Raw genomic sequence first — 25,884 nt, forward strand, 5'->3', positions numbered from 1 at the left:
CAGTGCAGCCCTGGGGCAGGGTCCTGGTTCCCCCTCGAGCAATACACATGACAACATTTTTGAGCTCTTTATAGCACTAAAACCCCCCCAACAAATGTAAGCTCTCATCATTCTTCATTCCAGAGAAGACCCCCTGAGGCCAGATTAAAGGGACCAGAGAAGTTCATCAAGAGATTAGCTGAGGGACTTCCCTAGTGGTCAGTGACTAAGACTCCATGCTCCCAATGGAGGGGGCCCAGGTTCGACCCCTGGTCAAGGAACAATATCCCACGTACTGCTACTAAAAATTCTGCAGGCCACAACTGAAGATCCTGCATGATGCAACAAAGATCCCGTGCGCCAAAACTAAGTCCTGGTGCAGCCAAACAGATATTTTTAAAAAAATAAGAGAGAGAGATTACCTGAGACCAGATTAAAGGAGTACAGGCCCTGCATACACCCTGAGCCTTATCAGCAACCCCACCGTTGAACCATTTCTACAAAACTCCTCACTACCCCCCCCTGCAAGTTGGAACACACAGTTTTGAGGCACGAATCCACTGTGTCCCCCCCTTTGCCTGGCAAAGCAATAAAGCTATTCTTTTCTACTTCACGCACAACTGTCTCCAAGATTTGATTCAGCACCGGTGCACAGAGGCTGAGTTTTTGGCCTCATTATGCTTTTACGTAAACTCTTTCTTTCTTCCATTCCTGTCCTAAACTTCCCATTCTCAACCTTTCCATTTCCCCTTGCTACTGTCAATCAGGAACTACGAGGTGATGACTCCTGGCGAAACCAAGTCGCCGCTGGTACCGAGTTCCCCTGCCGAGTTTAAGATTAACCTCTCCATCCAAAACTTTATTGCCTGCCTTGTCCTGTCCATTTCCCCTAAGGTGTGAGGAATATCAGAGAAAAGGAGGCACTGAAAATGAGCAGGACTCCTTGCCCCCCCCCCCCGGGGTACAGTATCTCCTCTGTGTCCCGTCTCGCGTTTGTAGAAAAAGGCTTTCGTGTCCTAGGCCTTCCCCACGTTCCAAGGAGCAGACTCGAGCAGTTAACGCTTAGAATCATAGCGTCACAGCTCTCCTAGTCCCTCCTGAAAGGATGGAGATAACGATCTGACCCATATCTCTGAGTTGTTCTGCAGAAACCAAGACCCCCGCCCCGTGGAGGACGGGGACCACGTGCTGACCACAAGCACTAGACCCCCAGGCTTGTTGGAACCAGGAGGCTGGTGACTGAGATTCGCAATAAACGCTGTACTTTCTTTCGCCACTTCCCGGGGTCAGTAGGTTGGCTTCACCGCACCTCTGGACCCACGTGGACCCAAGTGTGGTTCGGTAACACTGGTACCCTCAATGTTCTTCTAGTTAAGATTCAGGGCCGTCATAGGATGAAATGATCTATGTGTTCAGAATTTAGGGAGCAGTTGAAGGTGTGGTTATGCCCTAATTATTGTACAGCCCTTTGGACCTTGTTTGATCTGTCAGGAGCTACTGAAAAACAGAACTATGTCATGGTTTGTCTCTATCCAATGAATACACCAAAAATGAAAAGGTAGACACAGGTAGCATCAGAACATAAGCAGGATAGGAATTTTTGTCGTGGATGCCTAGAACAGTCAGCATTTCCGTCAATGCTGGGATATTCTACCTACATAACAGGACATAAGGGTTTATGTCCACGTATGACTTTACTTGGAAGTGATCATAGCGGTGTATGATTTTAGAGCCAAAAGGGGACTGTTGGGACACATCCCAACCTCAACAGGAGCCAAGCAAACTAAAGACTGAAGATGTGAACTGCTTGCTCGTGGTCACGGGAGCAGCAGGAGATCAAGGACGAAGGTCTCGGGCTCTTTGCTCCTCCTCTGCGACGCTGTTCCTGTCCCTCACCTACCACGGGATGAACTTCTTAGCGAGCGAGTGACGCTGCTTCCCCCAAATTCCTCCTTCCTGTTCCTTCTCAGAACAAGCACCTTTTCCTCCATCCATAAATATGCTTCTCATGCCTGGACACCTCAGTTTTCTCAAGTCTGAAATAGTAACACCTTCGCCTACAATAGCATAATCTCCTTTTGGTCAGTAAAGCATAATAAAGCATGCAAGCATATTAAACTGCTGGAGTGAAGTATTACGATTTCCATTGTTTCTAGGAATTGAGTCCATACAGATTGCGTACGTCAGTACAGTTATGACACGTGGACAGACGCAGTACAGCCGTTCTCTGCCGGAACTGTCCCATTCTGTTTATCCTTGCAAACCTGATTTACACAGCTCCCTTAGAGCCTAATTTACTCAGTGGAATATGTTAAGTGGGATTAACTATTAATTAGGTAGTCCTCCAGAACTGGGGGACATTAGATGTACACAGTGCAATGCTAAGAAAATGGTATCTTAACCCTTTTCTCTGACTGTCAACTTATATTAAATTTGATACTGCATGTAACCATTATTGGATTAGATGCTATAGTTTGAAATTAGTTCTATTTTTTTTTTTTTTTTTTTTTTCCTGTACGCGGGCCTCTCACTGCTGTGGCCTCTCCCGTTGCGGAGCACAGGCTCCGGATGCGCAGGTTCAGCGGCCACGGCTCACGGGCCCAGCCGCTCCGCGGCACGTGGGATCTTCCCGGACCGGGGCACAAACCCGCGTCCCCTGCATGGGCAGGCAGACTCTCAACCACTGCACCACAAGGAAAGCCCTAGTTCTGTTATTGTGGTAAATGTGTGTTACCTCTAATTGCAAATGAGTGATTCAAAGTTTCATATTGATTAGATGACTTCAAATAGTTAACAATGGATATTCAGAGCATTATAGAGCTTATTTGCATTATGGAAAGCAAATGCTTCTTCTGGGCTAATACTTTACCTTATCAAATTGTTATTAAATTCAGTACTCATAACCATTTTAATAATGGCTATGCAGTGATGGTAAGAATTTATGAAAGTCATTAAAATGGGGCGTTTTGTATTCCCAAGAGGAACGCAAGCCGCTGGACACCTAGTGAGCTGCTTCCGTTCATACACGGAAGTGCACGCGTCTATTATCTACACCTGGACATCATGTTCCATGGTGATTATTGCATCATTAACCACTGTTATGAGATGAAGTACTGTATGTTGTACCTGCCGGGTACACTAGCAGGATACAAATGCAACACCAAAAGGACGTGCTGAGAACAACTTTCTCGTGATTACTTAGAAACGGATTGAAATTACACCCTGAAAGACGACCTAGGTCGTATTCACCACTTTCGTGAGACACTTCCGGGACATATGTGAGCCCCACTTTCTTCATCTAAGAGGATTCAGGGTGCTTTATGGATTTACAGGTTTCAAAATATTTTCACATAGACCATGTCATTTCATTCCCTTGCACACACATGCACACACTACAGATTAGCAATGTAACCTATTTTGAAAAAAAAAAGACTAACTCATTGAAATTATAAACATGCATACATAACTATTAAATTGAGATAAATTGTTTTCACAAGGAATATTTGTCACTTTAGAAAATATATAGATAGATGTAGCGGATTGTGATTAACATAAAAGAAAGGTGTAGGTATAAATATTATAGAGGTAGATAATCACCAGTATCTCTCAAGTAAAACTTTTGCTTTTATATATAGGATGCATAAACAAGATCCTACTGTCTAGCACAGAGAACTATATTCAATATCCTATGATAAAACATAATGGAAAAGAATAGTAAAAAAGAATGTATCTATATATATAAATGAAACTGAATCACTTCATTATGTACAGCAGAAATTAACATGACATTGTAAATCAACTCTACGTCAATAAAAACGTCTGGGCCTTCCCTGGTGGCGCAGCGGTTGAGAGTCCGCCTGCCGATGCGGGGGACGCGGGTTCGTGCCCCGGTCCGGGAGGATCCCACGTGCCGCGGAGCGGCTGGGCCCGTGAGCCGCGGCCGCTGAGCCTGCGCGTCCGGAGCCTGCGCTCCACAACGGGAGAGGCCACAACAGTGAGAGGCCCGCGTACCACCAAATAAATAAATAAATAAAATTTAAAAGTCTGTGACAAAGTTTCCTCTGAATGAATTAGTTTGTGCACACAGGAAGTTAAGAGGAAAGTCACTATCAAACTCTTGTTGTATATGATAAGTTTTCTTTTTACCTTGCCAATTTCTTTAACTTACTTTCAGACTGGAGGTTTCACTTGAACTTTCTCTGCACCGCCTGAGCCAGTTTTTTGTTCATGCCTTTTACTCTACAAAAATTGTGTCAAGCCTCAGAGGTCTGGTCCTGGTTCAAAACTTTGCACCCAGCTTTTAAGATATTCACTGTACTTAAACAGCTGGGCCTAAGCCTTGAAAAGGAATCTAAGAAGAAATTAAGCTTTGACGTAACACCTTTTCTTTATCCATTCACCTCTCAATGGACCTTTGGGGTGGCTTCCAGCTCTTGGATATAGTAAATAATGGTGCAGGGAACACAGGTGTGCAAATACATCTTCAAGATCTTGCTTGAATTCTTTTGCATATACACCCGTAAGTGGGATTGCTGGGTCATACGGTAACACAATTTTTAATTTTTCGAGGAAATTCCATACAGTTTTCCATAGCAACTGCACCATTTTACATTCACACCAACAGTGCACAAGTATTCCAAATTTGCACCCTCGCCAATACTTGCTCTTTTCTGTATGTTTTTGTTGTTGTTATTGTTTTGTTTATAGCAGTCAACCTCATTGCTATCATATCTCATTGTGGTTTTGATTTGCATTTCTCTCATGATCAGTGCCAGTAAGCATCTTTTCTCATGCTTATTGGCCATTGTATGTCTCTTGGGGTGAAATGTCTATTCAGGCCCTTCGGCCCTTTTTTTTAATCGAGCTATTTGTTTTATTGTTGTTGAGCTGTAGAAGTTCCTTATATATTCTTGATAATAACCCCTTATCAGAGATATGATTTGCAATGATTCTCCCATTCCACAGGCAGCCTTTTCATTCCTGACTGCTTCTTGTGATGTGCTAATGTTTTGTTGAAGTCCCACCTGTCTATTTTTCCTTTTATTGCCTTTGCTTTTGGTGTCCTATCCAAGAAATTATGCAGCCTTAAAAAGGAAGGAAACCCTGTCAGCTGCTAAAACATGAATGAACTTCAAGAACATCATGCTAAACAAAATAAGCCAGGCACAAAAGGACACACACTGTAAGACTCCACTTGTATGAAGTATCTAAATGGTTAAACTCATAGACACAGAAAACAGAACAGTGTACACCAAGGTCTGGGAGGATGGAGCACAGGAAGTTGGTACTGAATGGCTACAGAGGTTCAGTGTTGCAAGACGAGAAAGTTCCAGAGATCTGTTGAACGACAGTATGATTATACTTAACACAAAGAACTGTATACTTAAAAATGGCTAGGAGGGTAAATAATAAAAAAAGAAATTAAGCTTTAGGAAAAAAATTAAAAAGAAAGCACACAAAGAAAACTTTGGAAATAATAGTGTGTGCTCCCTATTTGCATTCCTGGATGCAGAGATCTTAACATCACAGGGGTTTAACCATCACACACATAAAATACAAAGGATACAGATCATCGTAATGGGACCATTTTGAAGGGCATATTCCTAGGAAACATGATACTGAAGCACTTTTAAGGCAGTTACACCAGTCGATTATGGTTTATGAAGGTTGCCAAAGCAATAGTTAGAACATCAGAGAATACAGTGTTCAGTGAAATCACTTTCTTTAGGAACAGCCTAGCTCCGTCGATTAGAGAAAAACTCGAAGAACTGAGTGGCTTATACGGCAGTTAAAATAGTTGCGTTGTTCTAGTAAAGAGCAATCATTTGATATTAAGTTGGCTATTAACAGATATTAGTTTGTGCTTTTAGATTACCAGTGATTGAGATAATTCATTCTTCACTAAAATAATTCCCTATTATTAGAGAACATTAATTTATGTACAGATTTTATTGTCCCACTTTTTAAAAATTGGAGTAGAGTTGATTTAAAATGTTGTGTTAGTTTCAGGTGTCCAGCAAAGTGATTCAATATTTATGTGTATATACAGAAAAAACTGGGTCGGACAAATAGTCCATTCAGGTTTTCCCGTAGCATCTTATGGAAAAACTCAGATGAACTTTTTGGCCAACCCTATATATATATATATATATATATATATATATTCTTTTTCAGATTCTCTTCCTTTATAGGTTATTACAAAATATTGAGTTCCCTGTGCTATACAATAGAGGCCCTTGTTGTTTATCTATTTTATATATATTAGTTTGTAGCCGTTAATCCCAAACTCCTAATTTATCCCTCACCTTTGGCAACCGTAAGTTTGTTTTCTATGTCTGTGGGTCTATTTCTGTTTTGTAAATAAGTTCATTTGTATCATTTTGTTTTAGATTCCACAAATATGCAATATCGTATGATACCTGTCTTTTTCTGCCTGGCTTACTTCACTTACTATGATCATCTCTAGGTCCATCCATGTTGCTGCAAATGGCGTCCTTTCATTACTTTTCATGGCTGAGTAGTATTCCATTGTAATCCAGATATACCACAACTTCTTTATTTTTTAATTGAAGTACGTCTGATTTACAGTGTGGTACTAATTTCTGCTCTACAGCAAAGTGACTCAGTTATACCCACACACACATTCTTTTCTAATTCTTTTCCATATGATTTATCACAGGATGTTGAATAGAGTTCCCTGTGCTCTACATTAGGACCTTGTTGTTTATCCATTCTAAATGTAATAGTTTTCCAAATTCCCACCTACTCGTGTCTTGTTTCTGCTGTCGTCGTTTTGTGGGCATTTAGATTCCTCTCTTGAGATCAAAACCCTACCAGGAGCCGTGATGCATTCCTGTTTCACAGTTTGTCAATATTAACTGTCATCTTCACGGTCACACTGAAGATTGCATGGTGTACTTTCCAGCAGTTGCCAGAGAACGTACCTTTCATATTTTGTAAATGGTCTCCACGGTTGTTTCTCCTAAAGAAATAGAGAATTTTCTCTTTTTCCATCAAAGAGACTGAAGAGTGTATTAAAAATATTCACATATTTTGTAGAAACTCAGGCTGGAAGATTTGAATGTTATGATCGTCTTGGAAATAATCAAATTGCCAAAGACTTTGGCACGTTAAATGTTGCAAGGTGATTTGGCCCTCTTTGAAAAAACCAAAAAAACACAAAAACTTTTCATCAGCCAACCCTCTCAGAGGAAGATGTCTCTATGGAGAGTCTGAATTTCCTGTTTGAGGAAAGCAAAGTGTTTGAAAGTGTTTGTGTCCACTGTCTGGTGTGATTCCTTACTCTGGAACTGTGCATTATTTCTTTGATCTGTAGATAAATACTAGCAGCCTCTGTACTGCTGAAAGTAATTTTTTCAGCTTTATTCATTTATTTCTCAAGCAGTGATTATGTAGAATCTCTGGCATATTCACTGTCAGCAGTAAAGCTGGTATTCTGAGTTTGGTGGATTCAAGGCATTCTTTGGTATTTCACACACAAGGGGAACCCTGTTTTGCTCATCTCGAAAACATCAAAATGGTAGTCTTAGGTCAGAAATCGCAGTTTTTCGATACAAGTAACCATCACCAAAAAAGCTGTGGATTCCACCTATTGAAAATGGAATCTAAATGTGAATTAATTGTCTCTGGTGAGAAGTGATGGCTTTCCTATTAGCTATATGGATAGTGACATACTTGATTAGAATAAATTTGGTTTCTTTCCAGATTGATCTAGGAGAAGAATATGCTCCTTTTCTATTGTGCATTTTTCAAGATATAAAGTTCTCTGTATGAATTTAGGAAGGCAAGTTATGAACCTCAAATATTTCAATCTATCTTTATGGGCACAAATCTGTGAGTCTTTGAATTTATATTCAACGGCTTCCCCAAAGGATATGTGAGTTACACTGAAACTCAGTGTCCAGCATGTTTCCTGGACAGTTTGTTCACAGCCTAACCAACGTATGATCAACGTTGAATGAATTTTACATATAAAATATGCACTTGAAAATAAAGATATAACCAAAACCCCTGTCTTTCTCCTAATTAAGGTTGCCCACGGATTCTGAGGTAAACCCTACAGAGCCACAAAGATACCAAGAATTTACACAAAGGATTTAACTGGATCAAGTCTGCACCCCGTGACTTAATGAAGCAAAGGAAGATGAAGCTGTGTACCAGAAAGCTCTGGTTGGAAGAAGAGACCAACTCAAGAGCCACTGCTCCTGGGGTCCATATTTATGTCGGGATAACACACGCATCTCATCCGTTCTGCGGTTGTGTCCTTTACCTACCACGTACGCTGAGCTGTGACACATTGTTTCATTGGTGGCGTTTCTTCTAGTTATGATTTCACGTCCCTAGTGACTCATCAGGATCCCAGACGTCTCGTGACAAAAATCTCAGGCAACCAGAGAGAAGGAAAGGTTTGTGATAGACACTGCTGAATCCTTGACTTATGAAAGGCTGTCAGCCCTGCCCTGACATCCTCAAGCGGCACTGCTACCTGTGTTCGAGTCCCTTGGTTCTTTCAAGAAAATATCAGAGAATCCATATCAGACAGTGTCATTGCTGGATTTTTCTACCCCCAAACAGTAGAGATTCTGCTGATATGCATTAGAATATAAGATGGGCACTTAACAGGTAGGTCATGACACTAATCATCTAATAACTTACTTAGCTGACTCAGATTCCCCTGGGAAGCGGTCTCCTCTCCTGGAGATTCAGGATACAGGTCCTGGCACATCCTCACTATGTCGGTGACGCAAATCTGGATTAACTTGGAGCTGCCAGTTGCCTCACGGGTCCCATCTCCATCACTAACCACCTTCCTGGCAACCTCCCCAAACCGGGTGCACATGCCACTATCGCACACAGACACCCACACGTAGAGACACGCCTGCACGCATACAGACGACAGAGATTCAGACGGAAACACAGAGAGACAGACTCACACACATACCTGCGGAAACACACAGACACGTAACACACAAGCGAACATACACACACACAGACTCAGACATGCAAACACGCACAGAGGGTGCACGCGCACAGTGCCTGAGTTCTGTAGCATCCAGAAAACACCATCTTGCCTTCTATTTACCCACGTTCAAAAACTAAAGATTTCTTTATACCCTCCCATTTTTTAAATGAAAATACAGTTGGCAGTTAACAAAACATATGCATCTGAACAGGTTTTGTTATGATTCTCACCACTTAGGATATATGTTATATATACAGTTGGGTATATACTCATGTACTTGGGAATACTTGGGTATCTGTTATATATAAACTTTGGTAGATAGATAGACATAAGTGCTTGTTACAACTCAACTTGGTGTTGAGTTTGCTTGGGTTGCTGTAACCCAGACTTGGTGGCTTACGTAACAGACATGTATCTCTCCCACTCCTGGAGGTTAGAATCTGAGATCTGGGTGGGGACCAGCCCTCGGCAGGGCTAGTCCCTCCTGAGGCTTCTCTCCCGGGCGTGTAGACGGCCCTCTCCTCCCTGTGTCCTTCCAAGGTCGTCTCTCTGTGTGTCCTGATCTCCTCTTATTAGGACCCCAGCCCTACGGGATCAGGACCCCCCCTTGTGACCTCATTGTACCTTCATCCCCTCTTTAGAGACCCCATCTCCAAATACAGCCCCATCCTGAGGTCCTAGGAGTCAGGGCGTCAACATACGGGCTGTAAGGGCTCATAATTTAGCTCACAAGCCTCCCATCTTGCAGAGAAAGTAAAGAGGCTAGTGATTTGCATAAGGGTGCACAGAGGCGGGAGGGGGTTGGAACCTGGCGCTCACAGGCACAGCTCACCAGCCCTCAAGAGGAAAGCACCTTTCGATTGGCCTGGAAAGGCTTGAGGCTGGGCTGTCTCTTCTGCGCCCAAGATCTGAAGGTTGGACATGGCGATGGCGATTGCATTCCTGTTGCAGGAACCGCCCCCTGGGGCTTTGAAGTTCAAATGCAATGCAGAACCCCTGCCCAGACAAGCCAGCAATTCAGCCTCAGCCACCTTGACCTCGGCGCAGAGCTCCTTGGCCGTGCATTCTTTTTCAGGCGTTATGCTTGGAGAGCCTGGCTGGGTGGCTGAAGAAGAGCCAGAAGTGATGAAAAGAGGCCATTCAGGAGCCCGCACAGAGGACAAGGAGGGAAAGGGAGCCGCCACTGTATCTACCGAGATGAAGTAAAGCCACATTGTCTACGTAGGTACACAAACCATTTCAGCTCCAGCATCTGCTTCGGAGGGAAGCAGTGCACCGCACCTCTGGATCCATCAGAACGAGACGGTAACTGATTAACAAGCTCCTTACCGTGTCCCCGGAACGTAAGCCACGGTGCATCTGAATCCCTGCACCGTGTTCCACATGCCAGGATGCTGGCAACGAGGGGGGAGCCCTGCAGAGGCGTGGGGTCGCACCTGACGGCTGACCCAGCAACCCTCCTCCATCTGCTTTCTCACGGACGGAGCCGGATGGGGCAGCAGGTAGAGATACTGCTCCCTTTGGGAGGTGAGCCGCAGACACTTGAGTTCTTCTTTCCCGGAGCCTGCAGTCTCTTGGGGAGATAATCAAACAGTCCTGAAAATCAACAGGTTGAAAAACAGATCCTTCTCCCTACGTCACTTCTCATCTGTCCTAGTCATCAAATCTTCATTAGTCGTTGTTTCCCTGAAAGTGACAGCTATCCCCCTGCTTAACTTCCTTGGATTCTGAGTTTCCTGTGACAGACTACTCTAAGAAGGTACCAAGGACTTGGTAGCTTAAAAGAACAAAAATGTGCCGTCTTACCGTTTTAAAGCCCAAAGCTCTATAATCAAGGGATCTGTGGGCTGGTTTCTTCTGGAGGCTCCAGGGGAGAATCTATTTCCCGTCTCTTCCAGCTTCTGGAGGCGTCTGCCATCCTGAGCTTGTGGCCCCTTCCTTGATGATCAAAACGAGCAGCTCAGCATCTTGTCATCAAAGACTCCTCTGACGTCCTCTTTACAGGGACCCATGTGATGACACTGGACCACCTGTAAAATCCAGGTCACCTGTGCATCTCAAGGTCCGTAACGGGACCCACATCTGCCAACTCCCTTTTGCTACATAAGTTCACATATTCACAACGTTCGTTCGGATATTAGAACATGGACATCTTTGGGGACATTATTCAGCTGACCACAGTGAGTGTCTCGACACTGATGCCTTATGCTGTTCTGTGCTCTCACTCAGCTCTGGACTTGTTGGTGGATTCCCCCAATCTTCCTCAGTTCTTACACTGTTTTACTGTATCTTTAAATAACAGAGACCAGAAATAAACCCACACACCTATGGTCAATTAATATTTGACAAAGGACCCAAGAATACACAATGGGAAAAAGTCTCATAAACTAAAAATGGATTAAACATAAGACACGGCACCATAAAACTCCCAGAAGAGAACACAGGCAAAACATTCTCTGTCACAAATCATACCAATGTTTTCCTAGGTCAGTCTCCCAAGGCAATAGGAATAAAAGCAACAATAAACAAATGGGACCTAATCAAACGTACAAGCTTTTGCACAGCAAAGGAAACCATGAACAGACAACCTACAGAATGGGAGAAAATACTTGCAAGCAATGCAGCCGATGAAGACTTAATTTCCAAAATCTACAAAGAGCTCATACAACTCAACAGCAACAAAAAACAACCCAATCGAAAAATAGGCAGAAGACCTAAACAGACATTTCTCCAAAGAAGACATACAGATGGGCAACAGGCACATGAAAAGGTGCTCAACATCTCTAATTATTAGAGAAATGCACATCAAAAGTACAGTGAGGTTATCACCTCACACACGTCAGAATGGCCATCATCAAAAAGTCTACAAACAATATATGCTGGGGAGGGTGTGAAGGAAAGGGAGCCCTCCTGCACTATTGGTGGGAATGTAAAGTGATACAGCCACTATGGAGAACAGTATGGAGGTTCCTTTAAAAACTACAAATAGAGCTACCATACGACCCAGCAATCCCACTACTGAGCATGTACCCTGAGAAAACCATAATTCAAAAAGATACAGGCACCCCAATGTTTATAGCAGCTCTATTTACAATAGCCAGGTCATGGTAGCAACCTAACTGTCCATCAGCAGATGAATGGATAAAGAAGATGTACATATATACAATGGAATACTACTCAGCCATAAAAAAGAATGAAATAATGCCATTGGTAGCGACATGGATGGACCTAGACTTTATCATACTAAATGAAGTAAGTCGAAGACAAATACTATCTGATATCACTTACATGTGGAATCTGAAAAATAATACACATGAAACTTATTTATGAAGCAGAAACAGACAAGACATAGAAAACAAATTAAAGGGCAAAGGTGGGGGAAGGATAAATTAGGAGGTTGGGATTAACATACACACACTACTATATATAAAACAAAGGAAAACGAGGACCTACTGTGTAGCACAGAGAACTCTACTCAATATTTTGTAATAACCTAAATGGGAAAAGAATATGTACATGGATAACTGAATCACTATGCTGTATACCTGAAACTAACAACACTGTAAATGAACTATATTCAAATAAAAAATATGTACGAAAAGCTGAGTGGACTGGAGAGTAACTTCCATCAGCAGATTCTCGTTTCTCTGATCAGGAGAGCAACAGATGATCCATTAAATGGGCGAGTAGAGGGGGAGAGTGTGGTGGGTGTTCTGATTGCCTGCACTCCATCCCTGTCAACCTCTGCTCCTTGCCCCACAGGGCTCACCGTGGGTCTGCCTGCTGGATGTGGGCAGAGATGCCCAGCAGGAAGGGAGAGAGATGTGAGGGGCACGGAGGTGAGGGCTGTCCACCCTCGGCCCCATCTCGCAGGTCAGCTGAGACCCTCCACCAAAAACCACTGCTCCCAGGGGACTTCCCTGATGGTCCAGTGGTTAAGACTTCACCTTTCAGCGCAGGGGTGTGTGGGTTCAATACCTGGTCAGGGAGCTGAGATCTCACATGCCTCGCAGCCAGAAAACCAAAACATAAATAGTTAAGTCCAGGAAGCACAGAGATTCCCATTCAGGATAAATCCAAGGAGAAACACACCAAGACACATATTAATCAAACTATCAAAAATTAAATACAAAGAAAAAATATTAAAAGCAGCAAAGGAAAAGCGACAAATAACATACAAGGGAATCCCTATAAGGTTAACAGCTGATTTCTCAGCAGATACTCTACAAGCCAGATGGGAGCGGCATGGTGTATTTAAAGCGATGAAGGGGAATAACCTACAACAAAGGTTACTGTACCCGGCAAGGATCTCATTCAGATTTGACGGAGAAATCAAAAGCTTTACAGACAAGCAAAAGCTAAGAGAATTCAGCACCACCTAACCAGCTCTATAATAAATACTAAAGGAACTTCTCTAAGTGGGAAACACAAGAGAAGAAAAGGACCTACAAAAACAAACCCCAAACAATTAAGAACATGGTAATAGGAACATACATATTGATAGTTACCTTAAATGTGAATGGATTAAATGCTCCAACCAAAAGACACAGGCTCACTGGATACAAAACCAAGGCCCATATATATGCTGTGTATAAGAGACCCACTTCAGACCTAGGGACACATACAAAGTGAGGGGATGGAAAAAGATATTCCATACAAGTGGAAATCAAAAGAAAGCTGGAGTAGCAATAGTCATATCAGATAAAATAGACTTTAAAATAAAGAATGTTACAAGGGACAAGGAAGGACGCTACATAATGATCAAGGGATCAATCCAAGAAAAAGATACAATTATATATGCAGCCAACATAGGAGCACCTCAATACATAAGACAACTGCTAACAGCTATAAAAGAGGAAATTGACAGTAACAATACTAGTGGGGGACTTTAACACCTCACTTACACCAATGGACAGATCATCCAAACAAAATTAATAAGGAAACACAAGCTTTAAATGACACAATAGACCAGATAGATTTAATTGATATTTATAGAACATTCCACCCGAAAGTGGCAGAATATACTTTCTTCTTAAGTGTGTATGGAAAATTCTCCAGGATAGATTGAACCTTGGGTCACAGGCCTCAGAAAATTTAAGAAAATTAAAATCGTTATCAAACATCTTTTCTGACCACAACACTGTGAGACTGGAAATCAATTACAGGGGAAAAAAACTGTAAAACCCACAAATACGTGGACGCTAAACTGTGTGCTACTAAATAACCAAAAGATCCCTGAAGAAATCACAGAAGAAATTTAAAAATACATAGAAACAAATGACAGTGAAAACACGATGATCCAGAACCTATGGGATGCAGCAAAAGCAGTTCTAAGAGGGAAGTTTATAGCAATACGGTCTTACCTCAAGAAACAAGAAAAATCTCAAATAAACAATCTAACCTTACACCGAAAGGAACTAGAGAAAGAAGAACAAACAAAACCCAAAGTTAGCAGAAGGAAAGAAATCATAAAGATCAGAGCAGAAATAAATGAAATAGAAACAAAGAAAACAATAGCAAAGGTCAATAAAACTAAAAGCTGGTTCTTTGAGAAGATAAACAAAATTGATAAGCCATTAGCCAGTCTCATCCAGAAAAAGAGTGAGAGGACTCAAACAATAAAATTAGAAATGAAAAAGAAGTAACAACGGACTGCAGAAATACAAAGCATGCTGAGACTACTACAGGCAACTCTATGCCAATAAAATGGACAACCTGGAAGAAATGGACAAATTCTTAGAAATGTATATAACCTTCCGAGATTGAACCAGGAAGAAATAGAAAATGTGAACAGACCAATCACAAGCACTGAAATTGAAACTCTGATTAAAAATCTTCCAACAAACAAAAGTCCAGGACCAGATGGCTTCACAGGCGAATTCTATCAAACATTTAGAGAAGAGCTAACACCTAACCTTCTCAAACTCTTCCAAAAAACTGCAGAGAAAGGAACACTCCCATAATCATTCTATGAGGCCACCATCACCCTGTTACCAAAACTAGACAAAGATACTACAAAAAAAGGAAATTATAGACCAATATCACTGATGGATATAGATGAAAAAAATCCTCAACAAAATACTAGCAAACAGAATCCAACAACACATTAAAAGGATCATGCACCATGATCACAGTGGGATTTATCCCAGGGGTGCAAATATTCTTCGATATACACAAATCTATGAGTGTGATACGCCATATTAACAAACTGAAGAATAAAAACTATATGATCATCTCAGTAGATGCAAAAAAAGCTTTTGACAAAATTCAACACCCATTTATGATAAAAAGTCTCCAGAAAGTGGGCAGAGAGGGAACCTACCTCAACCTAATAAAGGCCATATATGACAAACCCACAGCAAACATCATTCTCAATGGAGAAAAACTGAAAGCATTTCCTCTTAGATCGGGAACAAGACAAGGATGTCCACTCCCTCCACTATTATTCAACATAGTTTTGGAAGTCCTAGCCACGGCAATCAGAGAACAAAAATAAAAGGAACACAAATTGGAAAAGAAGAAGTAAAACTGTCACTGTTTGCAGATGACATGATACTATACATAGGGAATCCTAAAGATGCCATCAGAAAACTACTAGAGCTAATCAATGCATTTGGTAAAGTTTCAGGATACAAAATTAATGCACAGAAATCTCTTGAATTCCTCTACATTAATGAAGAAAAATCTGAAAGAGAAATTAAGTTAACACTCCCATTTAACACTGCAAGAAAAAGAATAAACTGCCTAGGGATAAACCTACCTAGGGAGACAAAAGACCTATATGCAGAAAACTATGACACTGATGAAAGAAATTAAAGGTGATACAAACAGATGGAGATATACACCACGTTCTTGGATTGGAAGAATCAACACAGTGAAAACGACTATACTACCCAAAGCAATCTACAGATTCAATGCAATCCCTATCAAATTACCAATGGCATTTTTTTACAGAACTAGAAAAAAAAAATCTTAAAATTTCTATGGAGACACAAAAGACCTCGAATAGCCAAAGCAATCTTGAGGGAAAAAAACGGAGCTGGAGGAATCAGACTCCCTGAGCTCAGACTATACTACAAAGCTACAGTAATCAAAACAATATGGTACTGGCACAAAAACAGAACTATAGATCATTGGAACAGGATAGAAAGCCCAGAGATAAACCCACGCACCTATGGTCAACTAATCTATGACAAAGGAGGCAAGGATATACAATGGAGAAAAGAGAGCCTTTCCCAGTAAGTGGTGCTGGGAAAACTGGACAACTACACATGTAAAAGAATGAAATTAGAACACTCCCTAACACCATACACAAAAATAAAATCATAACATCAGAATGGATTAGAGACCTAAGTGTAAGACCAGACACTACAAAACACTAAGAGGAAAACACAGGAAGAACACTCTTTGACATAAATCACATCAAGATCTTTTTTGACCCACGTCCTAGAGTAATGGAAATAAAAACAAAAATAAACAAATGGGACCTAATGAAACTTAAAAGCTTTTGCAAAGCAAAGGAAACTACAAACAAGACGAAAAGACAACCCTCAGAATGGGAGAAAATATTTGCAAATGAATCAACAAAGGATTAATCTCCAAAATATATAAACAGCTCATGCAGCTCAGTAGTGAAAAAAAAAAACCCGATCAGAAAATGGGCAGAAGAACTAAATAGATATTTCTCCAAAGAAGACATACAAATGGCCAAGGAGCAAAGCTGCTCAACATCACTAATTATTAGTGAAATGCAAATCAAAACTACAACGAGCTATCACCTCACACCAGTTAGAATGGGCATCATCAGAAAATCTACAAACAACAAATGCTGGTGAGGGTGTGGAGAAATGGGAACCCTCTTGCACTGTTGGTGGGAATGTAAATTGATACAGCCACTGTGGAGAACACTATGGAGGTTCCTTAAACTAAAAATAGAATTACCATATGACCCAGCAATCCCACTACTGGGCATATACCCTGAGAAAACCATAATTCAAAAAGAGTCATGTACCAAAATGTTCACTGCAGCTCTATTTACGATAGCCAAGATATGGAAGCAACCTAAGTGTCCATTGAAAGATGAATGGATAAAGATGTGGCATATATATACAATGGAATATTACTCAGCCATAGAAAGAAACGAAACTGAGTTATTTGTAGTGAGGTAGATGGACCTAGAGTGTGTCACACAGAGTGAAGTCAGTCAGAAAGAGAAAATCAAACACCATATGCTAACACATATATATGGAATCTAAAAAAAAAAAGGTCATGAAGAACCTAGGGGCAAGACGGGAATAAAGACACAGACCTAGTAGAGCATGAACTTGAGGATATGGGGAGGGGGAAGGGTAAGCTGTGACAAAGTAAGAGAGTGGCATGGACATACATAGACTCCTAAATGTAAAACTGATAGCTAGTGGGAAGCAGACACACAGCACAGGGAGACCAGCTGGGTGCTTTGTGACCACCTAGAGGGGTGGGATGGGGGGATCGGGGGGGTGGGATAGGGAGGGTGGGAGGGAAGGAGACTCAAGAGGGAAGAGATATGGGGATATATGTATAACTAATTCACTTTGTTATAAAACAGAAACTAACACACCATTGTAAAGCAATTATATTCCAATAAAGATGTTAAAAAAAAAAACAAACCTAAAAACAGAACTACCATATGATCCAGCAATCCCACTCCTGGGCATATACCCAGAGAAAACCATAATTCAAAAAGACACATACACCCCAATGTTCACTGCAGCACTATTTACAATAACCAGGGCATGGAAGCAACCTAAATGCCCATCGACAGACGAATGGATAAAGAAGATGTGGTACATATATACAATGGAATATTACCCATAAAAAGGAACAAAATTGGGTCATTTGTAGAGACGTGGATGGATCTAGAGACTGTCATACGAGTGAAGTAAGTCAGAAAGAGAAGAACAAATATCGTATATTAACACATATATGTGGAACCTAGAAAAATGGTACAGATGATCCTGTTTGCAGGTCAGAAATAGGCACAGACGTAGAGAACAAACGTATGGACATCAAGGGGGGAAAGCAGGGGTGGGTGGTGGTGGTATGATTTGGGAGATTGGGACTGACATACATACACTAGTATGTATAAAACTGATAACGAATAACCTGCTGTATAAAAAAATAGAATTCAAAAATTCAAAAAAACAAATAAAAGCTGACTTTTCTCATAGGTGTTGAATGGATGGAGTTTGATGTACCGAAGGTGTTTGCTTTTTTTTTTTTTTTCTCTCTTGGGTGGGTTTTATTTTTCCAGGAGCTCTGCTGACGGTCTCGGCTGGGGCTCCCCAGCATGCAGAGTCTGCGATGCAGATTTGGGAATATCTGGGGTGAGGGAAAGGGATGGGGGGGACCAGGGCTGTGAACGAGGCCAGGCAGCACAGTGGGCCGTTTGGACTTCATTGCTCTGGAAACCCCGGGGGCCTGTACAGCCCCTGTGAGCGGGCTGCCCGAGGGGGCTGGTGGCTGTGGATTCCCTGCACTGCACTGATCTAGGGCGGCCAGTGGCCTTGTGGGACCAGAGGGAGGCTCAGTCACGGAAGCCCGGATCTGGCAGCTGGGATGTGGGCAGCAATGCCGAGGAGAAGGGCTCAGGGGCACAGCAGGGGCACCCTGGCCTCAGGGAAACGAAGGGCTCTACAAACGTGGGGAGCAGTGTGGGGGGGATTGTTCAACTAGCAGGCTTCTCAGCCGTGTTGGGTAAGGTTCCCATTCAGGAACGGAACGAGGTAGAGAGCTGAGATGCCCCTGCTGGAATCTGACCATCCTGCATGCTTACCTCAAGCCACGTTGCTATGGACGGATTTATATGCCCTCAAAATTCATATGCTGAAGCCCTAACCCTTACCCAGAGCTGCTGTATTTGGGGTAAAGAAGTAATGAAGGTGAAATGAGGTTATAATATGGTATGGGGTCTGCCACACTTTCTGTCTCTTCCTCTTTCTTCCTTTGTCTCTCTCTCCACCACACGAGGACACGCAGATAAGGTGGCATCTGTAAGCCAACAAGAGCGCCTCGCCGGGAACCGAGTCTGTCCATGCCGTGATCTCACACTCCCAGCCTCCAGACTGTGAGAAATAAATTTCCATTGTTTACGCTGCCCAGTCTGGGGTGTCCTGTTACAGCAGCCTCAGCTGACTGATACCCACACCTGCATGTTGTACGATGATAAAGCCTGATGTAAAATCAGCGGTCTGACTGACGGACGAACACAGAGTGACATTAACTTAATATTGCAATCGTACGGAGGAGTTTTTGGTTTGGATTTCCTGGGTTTTTTTTTTGTGTGTGTGGCCGTATGATGCACCCCATGTGGGATCTTACTTCACCAACCAGGGACTGAACCCACGCTGTGCATTGGAAGGGCAGAGTCTTAGCCACTGAACCACCAGGGAAGTCCTATACTGAAGATATTTTATGAGTGCTATATACTTCTCTTAGAGCATCTATTAAATTCCCCCTGAGCACACCCCACCAAGTCCCACGATTTCTCTGCATCTGTCTCTCTCCAGTCACACAATAAACCTCTTGTGTGTGTACACACACACACACACACACCCGTATCATTACACTCCTGTAAAACTGTCTTTTACAAGGATTGTGCTACGCCTTCTGGAATAGTTGCCAGGAGCATTTTACAAAATGCTCTTCCCTTAATCCAATTTTCTTTGGATTGGATTAAATCCTTGCTTTTTTGCAAGACTGATTTACATTGTTGGCAGGAAAGACCCAGATGTCTCTCTCTGGTAAATACTGAGCCGGCTTTGCTCACAGCACTGTTAGGAAGCAGCCCACGGCCAGCACTCCATGCTTCTCTGATGCGCCCTCCTGGCCACTGGAACGTCAAGGGGAACGTCTTCACTTATTTCCCAGACGTCTGCTGCATAAACATCCGACCAAAGAGGCTTTTCTGTGTCCAGTAACATCAGCACTCCCCTTTCTACGAATTTCCAGGCATGTGTTTCGGGCCCCCAGGCAGCCTGCAGCACAGCTCTGTGGTGATCAAGAAGGGCCCTTCCTGGGTGTGGAGGAAAAGGAACCCTCCTGCACCGTTGATGGGAATGTAAATTCATGCAGCCACTGTATGGAGGTTCCTCAAAAAACTAAGGATAGAGCTACCATATGATCCAGCAATCCCACTCCTGGGCATATATCCAGAGAAAACTATAATTTGAAAAGATACATGCACCCCTACGTGCACTGTTTACAAGAGCCAAGACTTAGGAAGCAACCTAAATGTCCATCAACAGAGGAATGGATAAAGAAGATGTGGTGCCTATACACAATGGAATATTACTCAGCCATGAAAAAGAATGAAATCATGCCATTTGCAGCAACATGGATGTACCTAGAGATGGTAAGTCCGACAGAGAAAGACAAACATAGGATATCACTTATATGTGGAATCTAAAAAAGAATGATACAGATGAACTTATTTACGAAACAGAAATACACTCACAGACACAGAGAACAAACGTATGGTTACAAAAGGAGAAAGGGAGGGCGAGGGATAAATGAGGAGGCTGGGGTTAGCAGATACACACTATATATAAACTAGATCATCAACAAGGACCTGCTATATAACACAGGGAACTGTACTCAATATTTTGTAATAATAAGAAAAAATAACCTGCAAAAAACCAAAACAGACTGACTCACTCTGCTGGACACTTGAAACTAATGCATTATTGTAAATCAACTATAATTCAATAAGAAAAAAAGAACTCCTCCCTCTGACATGAGCCATCATCCAGCCTCCAGGCTTACTGCCTCCGATAACTGGCATCTCACTGTGTCAGAAAAATCCTCTGAGATGCTGGACTTAGTCCGAGGATGTGTGGTCCCCCCAGATCTGCATCCCCCATGTGCCAAAAGACCGTGCAGTCACGACAGGGCAAGGCAGAGATACAGGGATGCCCGCGTGGGCACTGGGCCCACCACTCCCGTGTCCAGCTGGATTCCCATGACGGCTTCACATTCCCTTTCCCAGAGGGGCCTTTACGGGCTGATGGTCTGGAGGCTTTGATCTCATTTATCGGTGTTGATCAATTCGGGATGAGAAATAAAAGAAGCCACAAGTCAAAGCTTTTGCCTTTCTTTGCTGGCTGGACCTGGGCCGGAGATGGAAAATATGCCCTTTAGAATAAACTGGATTTTTAAAATACTGCTTAATAGCTCTCCTAGACATCCCTCACGATGAGCCAGTGCTTTCCAAACAAATATTTATCCCCAGCGTTTTTACCTGGTGCAGCTGGGTGGTTCTGGTCCAGGTCTGCTCTCGAAGGCCATTGCTTTTATCCTGTCCAACACAGATTAAAAGCAAATCAGATTATGGAAATGGCTATGCTGCCTTCAAAGTAGTTAGGATGGGGGGTTTGGCATATGCGTACAATATGGGAGGAGGGGGGTGGTTTGCAGGCCCTGTGGAGCTTGAAGACTGCATCAGGATTAGGGCTGGCAGGAACAGAAACCCTAAAACAACAGGGCTCAAAAAGGATGGAAACGTGATTCCCTCTCCCATAAAGGTGACCCCGAGGAATGGGGCCAGGGCTGGTGTCAGTCCTCAGAAAGCAGGGTCCTTGCATCTCCCTCCTCCTCCACCCCTAGGTACGGCCCCTGTCCTCATGGTGCAGGAGGATGGCTCCCCGTTTCAGGGGGGCAGGTAGAAGAGGAGAGGAGGAGAGGAAAGGGCAAGCCGTATCTGTCTTTGAAGGAAGGTTCCTGGCATGTGGTAGGGGGAGTGGGCAGAGAGAGCTTTGCTTTGGGAAGGTCTGTGTATGAGTGATGGCTGTGATGAGGCTGAATGAGACAAATGAGCTAAATTATACAGTCCCTTGAAGATTATCATGTGTTCTACGCATGACAGTTGTATAGGTGATCTGCTTCTGATGAACGTCTTTATTTTCTTGAAGGCTCACACTGCAAGACAACCTACTTCAGTTAATTAGAAGGCAACTATTCATAATTTGTGTGCATGTGTGTTTCTGCATGAGGAGATAAATGTAAATATATACCCATTGCATTTTATATAAAGACAGACATTCAAAGACACCACTCAGCATGCAAATCAATGAAGTTAGAACACACCCATACCCCATATACAAAAATAAACTCAAAATGGCTTAAAGACTTAAATATAAGACATGACACCATAAAACTCCTATAAGAGGACTTCCCTGGTGGCGCAGTGGTTAAGGACCTGCCTGCCAGTGCAAGGGACACGGGTTCAAGCCCTGATCTGGGAAAATCCCACATGCCGTGGAGCAGCCAAGACCATGCGCCACAACCCCTGAGCCTGCGCTCTAGAGCCCGCGCGCCACAACTGCTGAGCCCGCGCGCCACAACTACTGAAGCCCACACGCCTAGAGCCTGTGCTCCACAACAAGAGAAGCCACTGCAATGAGAAGCCCGTGCACCGCAACAAAGACCCAACGCAGCCAAAAATAAATAAATAAAAGTAAATTTTGAAAAACTCCTAGAAGAGAATACGCAAAACATTCTCTGACATAAATTGCACCAATGTCTTTTTAGGTCAGTCTCCCAGGGCAATAGAAATAAAAGCAAAAATAAACAAATGGGACCTAATCTAACTTACAAGCTTTTGCACAGCAAAGGAAACCATTAACAAACGGAAAAGTCAACCTATGGACTGGGAGAAAGTATTTGCAAACGATAGGACCGACAAGGGCTTGATTTCCAAAATATACAAACAGTGTATACAACTCAACAACCACAAAAAAACAAACAACACAATCGAAAAATGGGCAGAAGACTTAAAATAGACATTTCTCCAAAGAAGACATCCAGGTGGCCAACAGGCACAAGAAAAGACGCCCAATGTTGCTAATCATTGGAGAAATGCAAATCAAAACTACCATGAGGTATCACCTCACACCAGTCAGAATGGCCATCATCGTAAAGTCTACAAACAATAAACGCTGGAGAGGGTGTGGAGAAAATGGAACCCTCCTACGCTGTTGGTGGGAATGTAAATTGATGCAGCCACTATGGAGAACAGGATGGAGGTTCCTTAAAAACCTAAAAACAGAGGTACCATGTGATCCAGCAATCCTACTCCTGGGTATATATCCAGAGAAAACTCTAATTCGAAAAGATACGTGCACCCCTATGTTCATAGCAGCACTACTGACAATGTCCAAGACATGGAAACAACCCAATCAACAGATAAATGGATAAAGAAGATGTGGTACATATATACAATGGAATATTACTCAGCCATGAAAAAGAATTAAATAATGCCATTTGCAGCAACATGGATGGGCCTAGAGATGATCATACTCAGTGAAGTAAGTCAGAGAAAGACGAATAGCGTATGATATCACTTACATGTGGAGTCTAAAAAAAAGACACAAATGAACTTACTTACAAAACAGAAACAGACCCACAGACATAGAAAACAAACTTATGGTTACCAATGGGGAAAGGGGGGAGGGAGGGATAAATTTGGAGTTTGGGATTAACACATACATACTATTATACATAAATAGACAAGCAACAAGGACCTAGTATATAGCACAGGGAACTATGTTCAATATCTTGTAATAACCTGTAATGGAGAAGAATCTGAAAAATGTATACAGATGTATAACTGACTCACTTTGCTGTACGCCTGCAACTAACACAATATTGTAAATCAGCTCTACTCCAATGAAAAAAAAAACACTGCTCAGAAAAGACAAGTTTTATTTTCCCGAACTTGTCTTCACATCAGACAGACGGGGTGCAGTTTTACACCGTATCCCGATTATTGGCTGCATCTGTTCACCACGCTTTGGGTGGGAAGTACTAGTTTCTGTCTCCCTGGTACCTGGGTGAGTGTCTGACGCCTACACCCCGCTCCACAAAAGCCTTGCGTTGAATTCAATTCTGCAGTAACTGTTAATGAGCCACATCACGGCGGTGGGTCTGGGGGAGAGCTGGAGAATGCGAGGCGAGAGAGCGAGAGGCAGCAGGACCATCCAGAACAGGGTAGCCTCAGCGAGGGAAAGAGAAGCCCGGATAACCACGCAGGTTCCCTCCGTCTGTTTTCGCCCGTTCACATCAGCAAGTCCCCAGTGAACCTGCTCCTCACCACCCCACCTCCATCCCCTGCCTGGTCCGAGACGCTGGACACGCGTCCCCGGGCAACTCCAGCATCAGGACCTGCCACCAATCCCTCCTCCGTCCGCTGTCCACGCAGCAGTCAGACCGATGCCGTGTGCACCCAGGTCAGGTCCCGCAACCGACCTTCCCCCAGAAGCAGAGCCTGGGTTGAGGGCTGAATGCAGGGAGGGGCAGGGAGCTCCAGGAGTGGGATGGGGAGGTCACACAAGGAAGGAGAGCAGCCAAGGAGGGGGCAGTCATCAGGCCAGCCACCTCCAGGTAATATCGTTAATGTCACCTGGATGTGCAGTATCGGAGCGTGACATCATATGGTGATGCTCTGAGAAGCACCGTAAAACACGTTCCTCGGGTGATCCTGGCTGAGAGGCGTGTGAGCTGGGGTATTTATACCCCGTGTTCGGTAGCTGCCAGCGGGGCTATGTGCCTTTCCCAGGTTTGCAGCTCGTCTCTCCCACGGGCCCCCTGTGTCCCAGCAAGCAGGGTAGGTATCCAACCGAGAGTCAGGGCTTGCATTGGAACACAGGTCGCCGTTCACGGCAATGACAGGGAATTCCCAGCAGTTGTGGGTAGACCACCACCACCATCGGCTCGGTCGAGAAAAACCTCCAGTGGCTCCCATCTCACTCATGGTAAACTCCAAAATCCAAGTAAGATAACAAGACCTGCCCCGTCCCTCTGACCTCAGCCTCCCGCACGCCTATCTGCTCCAGCTGCCTCCCTCCGCACCGGACCGTCCCTGTTCTACCATCCACACCGTCTGCTCCTGGCTGGGGCACAGCTGTCCTCTCCCTTCCTCACCTCAGCCAGGTCTCTGGACAAATGTCACCCCGCAGAGAAGCCCTCTCCGGCCACGGTGCTGCAAGGGCTCCTCTGGTCAGTCTGCCCTCTCCCCGCTCTACCTCAGAACGCTCACGACCACGTTGTCAAAAGACGCACTGCGTTTCATCTACGTGCATCTCCGCTCACTGTCTGCTTTTCCCCCGGGATGGACATTAAGCAGGGCCTTGACCTGTCTTGTTCACTGGAGCCAGAATGGTGACCAGCACAGAGAACCCCTTAATAGATAAATACTTGTGGAATTAATACATGAAAGAGGGTGAACCGAGGAAGGAGGAAGAGAAGGTCTGTGGGACCTCAGGACTAACGAGGTTGATTCTGCACCATCTTGGATCTGGAGGCAGGTGCGTTTAGACGCTTTGTTCCTGGAACCGTGGTCACCAGGTGATCACAGAAGAGGATGTTGGAGTCTTTCAGGTAGACAGGAGAAGCTCTGCCTCTGATCAGTGGAGGGACCCTGACTTGATTTACTGAACCTCTCTAAACCTAAGTTCCTTCAATAGGAGATGCAGCGTCCCGTTGTCAACAGAGCGTGGTGAGCGTTTAATGGAGCCACGGGCACTCAGTGGGCATGTCACCCACACTGGCTTTTCACCCTCCATTAGCTGCGCATCCCTGCGACTCAGGAGGGGGCTGGGGGGGTCGTTTTCTCATGTTGTTTTTGCCAACCTCAGATTGGCCCTCGCCGTCTACCTCCACGGGGATTAAACCAGGAGCCGCTGCAGCCGCTCCCCTTCAACACCCCCCGGAAAGGAGCTCAGGGTGGAGAGCAGGAATGAGGAACTCTGCGCGCTGGGGAAAACTGGCGGGACGGGTCTTCAGATGTTAGATATTTTCAGGAGACGGTCTTATGAGCCCAACGCTTGCATCTCCTCGTATCCACAAAAGCACTACAATCCTTCCTGGTGACGTCGGTTCCTCACGAG

General features: G+C 43.7%; 1 protein-coding gene and 2 long non-coding RNA genes across 4 annotated transcripts in view; 1 reads left to right on the forward strand and 2 right to left on the reverse strand.

The window, feature by feature from the left end:
* The window catches only part of DHRSX (dehydrogenase/reductase X-linked), a 285,141-nt gene extending 270,682 nt beyond the window's left edge, over positions 1–14,459 (forward strand). The window contains exon 10 of one of the 2 annotated variants that reach the window (XR_010838592.1): positions 8,031–14,459. The gene's annotated coding sequence lies outside the window, so the exon portion shown is untranslated. The remainder of the gene's footprint in view (positions 1–8,030) is intronic. The other variant, XR_010838593.1, reaches the window with a different exon arrangement.
* The window catches only part of LOC136793403 (uncharacterized), a 341,429-nt gene that overhangs the window by 21,652 nt on the left and 293,893 nt on the right, over positions 1–25,884 (reverse strand). The gene's annotated exons all lie outside the window — the stretch shown is intronic.
* Positions 1–25,884, reverse strand: part of LOC131748563 (uncharacterized) — a 211,294-nt gene that overhangs the window by 17,781 nt on the left and 167,629 nt on the right. Inside the window, exons 4-6 of the long non-coding RNA XR_010838617.1 lie at positions 21,240–21,296; positions 10,769–10,992; positions 10,292–10,558 (exon numbers count right to left, since the gene is read on the reverse strand). This is a non-coding gene — a long non-coding RNA (uncharacterized lncRNA). The remainder of the gene's footprint in view (positions 1–10,291; positions 10,559–10,768; positions 10,993–21,239; positions 21,297–25,884) is intronic.

This window comes from Kogia breviceps, chromosome X (assembly GCF_026419965.1).
Source record: "Kogia breviceps isolate mKogBre1 chromosome X, mKogBre1 haplotype 1, whole genome shotgun sequence".
In the NCBI taxonomy this organism is placed as follows: domain Eukaryota; kingdom Metazoa; phylum Chordata; class Mammalia; order Artiodactyla; family Physeteridae; genus Kogia; species Kogia breviceps.